The sequence below is a fragment of the Balaenoptera acutorostrata genome, chromosome 15, assembly GCF_949987535.1.
Source record: "Balaenoptera acutorostrata chromosome 15, mBalAcu1.1, whole genome shotgun sequence".
In the NCBI taxonomy this organism is placed as follows: domain Eukaryota; kingdom Metazoa; phylum Chordata; class Mammalia; order Artiodactyla; family Balaenopteridae; genus Balaenoptera; species Balaenoptera acutorostrata.
Window position 1 is genome coordinate 52,997,904 of NC_080078.1, and position 6,077 is coordinate 53,003,980.

The following is a 6,077-nucleotide window of genomic DNA, read 5'->3' on the forward strand; positions in this document are numbered from 1 at the left end:
TTTCTTTACTGAAAGAAAAATAACAACTATCACTCACTGCTAGAATTAGAGCACTGCAAGACTGAGTGCATGTTATTTTGCAAATTCAAAACAGAACTTCATTTAAAGAACAAATTTAAACTTCTAAGCAAAACAATAACAACAAAAGATGTTTAACTCTAGACACTCTTTATTTTATTGATCATCAGGTATGTACAGTAGAATCCTGAGTAGACTGACAAAACTGTTTTTCTAACAGAGCCTTGGGATTTATCATCTGACATTTCAACCACAGGTAGACTAAAATTATACCATGTATGAGGCTGGTATTACCTTTTTTTTTTTTTTTTCTTCAGGAGTTAAGAAAGAGATCAGCTGATTTTCATCTTCAAAATTAAGTCTGTAAAAATAACTAATCTCAACTGGATCCATAATTCTGATAAAAGCTAGTCATCAGATTAAAATGTTTCCATGACTAACTCTGTATCCTTACCAGCAGAACTAAATTGATTTAGAGTTCAAGTTTCTCAAAAATATTTTGGAAATGTAACATTATGTTCTCCATGACATTCTATGGCATTCTTTTACAGCTTTTTAATTGAATTCAATTTGCAATGGGAAAGGAAACCTAATTCTCTTGGGACGGTTTCAGGAAGATGTGGGAGGGTTTCAGGAAGATATGGGAAAGTTCATCTGGGTAAAGAAAAAGAAATGATTCATGACTAAGATGCAGTAATACTGCCAAATACCACCCCTGAGAGCCAAAACCAACACCTGAAGATCAGGGATCACCTAGAGGGACAAGACTTTGCTCAGAAGGGACAACTCCTCTCCCATACATGACAATGAACTGACCATTCAACACCAGCTTTTGGCTAAAACAACCTCTGAATACCCAGGATCCATAGAGAGATTCAAGTCCTTAATAATGTAAAATAACATTTAATGAGGGCTCACTGTGTTCCAGGAACAGTTCGTATGTTTTACATAAATAAGCTCAGTTAAGTCCTACAACAACCCATGAGATGTCAATTAATTAACAATTAATAATAATTCCCATTTTACAGATGAGAAAGCCGAGGAACAAAGACCAGCCTAAGACTGCACAGCAAGGAAGTGGGAGAGCTAGGATTTGAGTCCCATGTATCTGGTTCTAAAGTATCTTTTTAACAACTCTGCTTTCCTGCCTCACCTTCATAACCATGTTCTGAAAAACCAACCTTCCAGATAAGCTCACGTTTAAAAATCAATCAAAAGACTATGAACTTCTCAAAATAAAATAAGGAGCAAAAACTGTAAATTCAAACAGTCTTTTTTTAAACATTTTATTGGAGTGTAGTTGCTTTACAATGTTGTGTTAGTTTCTGCAAACAGTCTTAAGAGAAGCCATAAAGGACCTTGAGAAATCATCTGCTCCTGCCCCCTGTTGGCACATGCCTCTCTAAGTTGCTCCTTCACAAACACGGGTTGGAGGACTGGCTGCATCACGGTCGCATGAAATTTCCAAATGCATCTGACTTCCATGGAGAATCACAAAATCACTCAGAGCCCCCAGTGAAGTCATTTATTGACAGAGAAATTTATTCATTTATTGCTAAGAGAAATCTCTTCTGGGTTATTTCGAGCAGCCATGAAGAATACCTCAGCAGCATCCCCTTTAAATAAAACCCTCCACCAGTATCCTCCTCTCTGGGTTCACCAAGTCAATTTCTTTAACTTTTCTTTCTAGAGCTTCTATTCTAATGATCTTGATTGATTTTGAACCCTCTAACAATTTTTCTCTACTTTTTTTTTTAGGGTTGCTGGATAAAATATAGGACACCCAATTAAATTTGATTTCAGATCAACAACAAATAATATTTTAGTATAAGTATGTCCCATGTATAACTATGTCCCAACTATTACATGGGACATACCTACACTAAAAAATGACTCATTAATGATCTGAGTTGCAAATATGAGTGGAGGTTGTGAATCTATATTTTACTATATCTGGCTATTTTCTTTTAAACCTGTCAAAACCACATACAGTTGTCTAACTCAGTTGTCTCAAACTTGAGCATGCATCAGAATCACCTGGAGAGCTGTTAAAACATAGACTCCTGGATCCCACCTCCAGAGGTTCTGATTGAGAAATCTCTTGCAATTAGGAAACCACATTTCTACCAGGTTGCCAGGTGATACTGATGCTGCTGGTCTGAGGACCACACTTTTTGAGAATCAGTACTCGAATTCCCTGAATTAAGTACAGTGTGGGGAAGGAGCATGTCCGGGTCTGTAAAAGCCCCAGCTAAACTGCATAAGCCCAGGGGAGAGCATGGGGTCTCCTCTATGCCCACGGAGCATTCAAGTCCCCTTTCCCCAGTCCTACTAGGAAATCAGAAAGTGCCTCAAATTAAGAAGGTCCAGCCCCTGCTCATTCATACTGGATTAGATTCCCTGAGATGGAAAGGACCTCTTTAAGGCTCAGATGACTGCTCCTGAGGCAAGTTTGTCCCAAAGGAGAAACCTGCAGGGGGCTCCAACCCAATCTCCCTTCTTAAAAGCTGATCTTCTCATAATGACTGTTCCCGTTTTACTTTCTGACCTTTGTGCCCTGGTAAACCTCCCCCAGGTCCAATATTTGGTACAAGAGGCTGTGGCATGTGGCAGATTGCTTGATGCCTCCAATTAACAGCCTCCCTGTATCATTTTCCTTTGTCTGCTAACTTTGAAGTATCTTCCCATTCTGACTCTGGGGTTGGCGTTGGACCTCATTTTGGCCAACAGAATGAAGCAGAAGTGCCATATGCCGGTTCTAAATCTAGACTTCAAGAGGCCTTGCAAGTTTCTGTTCCTTCTCTTGGGATCCTGCTCAGTCATCATGAACAAGGCCAGGCTAACCCAACAGAGCATGAGAGACCACGTGGAACAGAGCTAAGTCAGCCCAACTGAGGTCATTCACAACTGGCCAGTCCCCAATTGACCCACTAGCTGACCACAAATGCATGAGTAAGCCCAGATGAGCCTAGCCCAAACCAGCAAAAATGCCCAGCTGGCCCATAAGTTTGTGATCCAAAATAAATGTTTATTATTACAAACTGAGGTTCTGGGGTAATAACTGTTCAGCATTACTGTAGCCATACATAACTGATGAAGTGTCTGACATTCTGGTCATGCTCAGCTCAACTCTCTGATTCCAATGACTTTGTCAGTACTCCTCCCTGGAGAGGGAGCTCTCTTCATTTTGGCGTCTCCAGGTTATGCCCTTGGCTGAAAGCCTCCCATGTCACTGATACTCTGGGCATAGCCCTTGAATGAATCTGCTGATTCACTACACAACTATCCTGAATTGGACAATCATATTCAGTGTTGGTCAACACTAACCATGGTTCTTTCGTTTCCTTTTCTTTTATGCTTGGCCAATTTTATTTCCCATCCTGCTTTTGGCTCACTGGTTTCTCATATGGGGTTTTTGGGTATGTGTGCTGTTACCGTTTTGCCATGAGATGAATAAAAGAATGACTGAGACTGATTCTCCAATCTCTGCTTCTCTAAGAAGAGATGCAAAGGAGGTGTATGAATGAGCAAGATAAATGGGGACAAGGGGAGAGAGGCAACAGTATTCACCCCAACCATAAAATCATTACCTGCATCAAAGAAATTAGAGAAGCCTTCTCCATTCAAGTGAGAAGTTCCTTTGTAGTTAAACAATAAAACTAATCCCACTGGAAATTTTTTCAACTTACTTTTTAAAAAATTTACTTCCTGTCTTGCTTATATTTCAAAGAAAACTAAGCCTGAATATTTCTTGCATAGGTACTATCTTCCATTCCATAACCTTAAGACAAGAAGGGAAAAGGAAGAAGGGATTTAACTGATTCAGTGGGCTAGATGAGATTTCTGTAACTCAAAACAAATCTTTGCTACTATGGGGAAATGCAGTAGCAAAGATCTGACACCATGGGCCATCAGAGCAGGCATCTTCAAGTACAACCTAAGCAGATAGGGTGGTTGGACTAAAGTCGAGTGCTCATCACCCCTCCCTCCCTCTCTCCTTTCCTCCATAGATTCGTTTGAGCCCTGCAATGAAATGAAAGTAAAGGAATAAAGAAGAGAACTTACTGATAACTGAAGAGAAGAGAAAGTGTCAAGAGCAAACAAGATTAGAAGTTAGAGACAAACAAGCAGGCATAAATCTATGATCTGAGATTGAATTAGGGAAAGCTGCGGTCCAGAATATGGCAGAAGGGGATTGCAGTGGGTGTGGCTTGCAGCTGGCTGGTGCGGAGGATAGGAGGAAGATTCAAGCTTAGACACAGCACAGAAGACGACTTAAAAATAATTTTAAAAGATACATGCATCCCTATGTTCACAGCAGCACTATTCACAATAGCCAAGACATGGAAACAACCTAAATGCCAATTGAACAGATGAATGGATAAAGAAGATGTGGTATATATATACACAATGGAATATTACTCAGCCATTAAAAAGAATGAAATCATGCCATTTGCAGTGACATGGATGGACCTGGAGATTATCATGCTAAGTGAAGTAAGCCAGACAGGGAAAGAAATACCAATGTGGGATCTAAAATACGACACAAATGAACTTACTTACAAAACAGAAATAGAGTCACAGAGAACAGACTTGTGGTTGCCAAGGGGCAGGGGGCAGTGGGGGATGGATTGGGAGTTTGGGATTAGCAGATGCAAACGATTATATATAGAATGGATAAACAACAAGGTCTTACTGTATAGCACAGGGTATAATATCCTGTGATACACCATAATGAAAAAAGGATATGAAAAAGAATATATATGTATAACTGAATCACTTTGCTGTACAGCAGAAATTAACACAACATTGTAAATCAACTGTATTTCAATGAAATAAATTTTTAAAAAATTAAAAAATAAAAATGGTTACATAAAAAGTACATGCTAAAAGGCTGAGGATATAGTTATTTACAGTGAACTGTTGTTGCAGAGAGAACGGAAGGGAAAACTGAGCAGCAGGGGAACAGGAAAATAGTATGGTTAAGGAAATTATGAGAGACTTAACACTCAATGCTACACATCCATTAAAATCCAGCTCGTAATGAATGTATAACAGCCTGGGGAAACTATGGTGATATAAGATGTGAAAAAAGAACAACGGAAATGTTCTAATATTTGAAAATTCAAAAGTGAGAGGATTGTTTAAAGAAGTGGGAGTGAAAGGAAGAAAATTCCAGAGAAGGACAGTGGATCAAACATCATCACCCTACATGGTGGGGGAAGTTAAGAGAGGCTTTCAAATGTTGAAGGAATAAGAAACAGAGGCTCAAGAATGCTAGGTAAACTAACACAGGCCATGAACAGAAGGACTATACATAGTAATGTAATTATTTAAAAAATCGAGGTTGTCATTGATGTGGGTTAAATCTGTATTCATTAAATAAGTTAATAAATAACATCCAAAACTGATCAATTGAGTCTGAAGGACAAGGACTTTAGGTCAGAGCAATAACCAGGATATGATTTAAAAACAGAAATGGTTATAACAATTGCCTCCAAAGAACTTGGGGGGGGGCAGTGGTGGAAATTGATCCAGTTCACATGTCTTTCTTCATATTTTTAAAATATATATACACATACATTATTCTTATCAAAAACACAACTAAAATGTTACACTTACCCTACTGAATAACTATTCAACACAGATGACCCAGTTGGCAATCAAGAGGAACAGGAGGGTATTTTGTGAGATAAGTCAGAAAGTCCCTCAAATATAATCCGATTGTCTTTGAGCACCATCATTTATAGCATGGAAAACTGCACTAAGAACCTCAGTAATGAGGAACTGCTGATGATTTCCACTTTCCTTTTAAGCCCTGGAAAATCACAGGGAGAGTTATTGCTATATCAAAATCAGTCGAGGCAGCAGCTGCCCAGAAATGTGGTGTTGCCCGGAGACAGTGTCATGTGTAGAAAGAACTCGAATGGTAAGACCAAATTGGGAAATCAAAGGCTGTACTGTTTCCCAGCTCTCCTACTCTGTGCTGAAGGGCAGCTATGCCTACGTCCGGATGAGGTGTCCCTCTGAAGTGTCAAGTCCACCTCCTCCTCCACAGC

At 39.4% G+C, this 6,077-nt stretch overlaps 1 protein-coding gene across 11 annotated transcripts in view; it reads right to left on the reverse strand.

Annotated features, from left to right (window-relative positions):
* Positions 1-6,077, reverse strand: part of PLCB4 (phospholipase C beta 4) — a 414,289-nt gene that overhangs the window by 230,434 nt on the left and 177,778 nt on the right. The gene's annotated exons all lie outside the window — the stretch shown is intronic.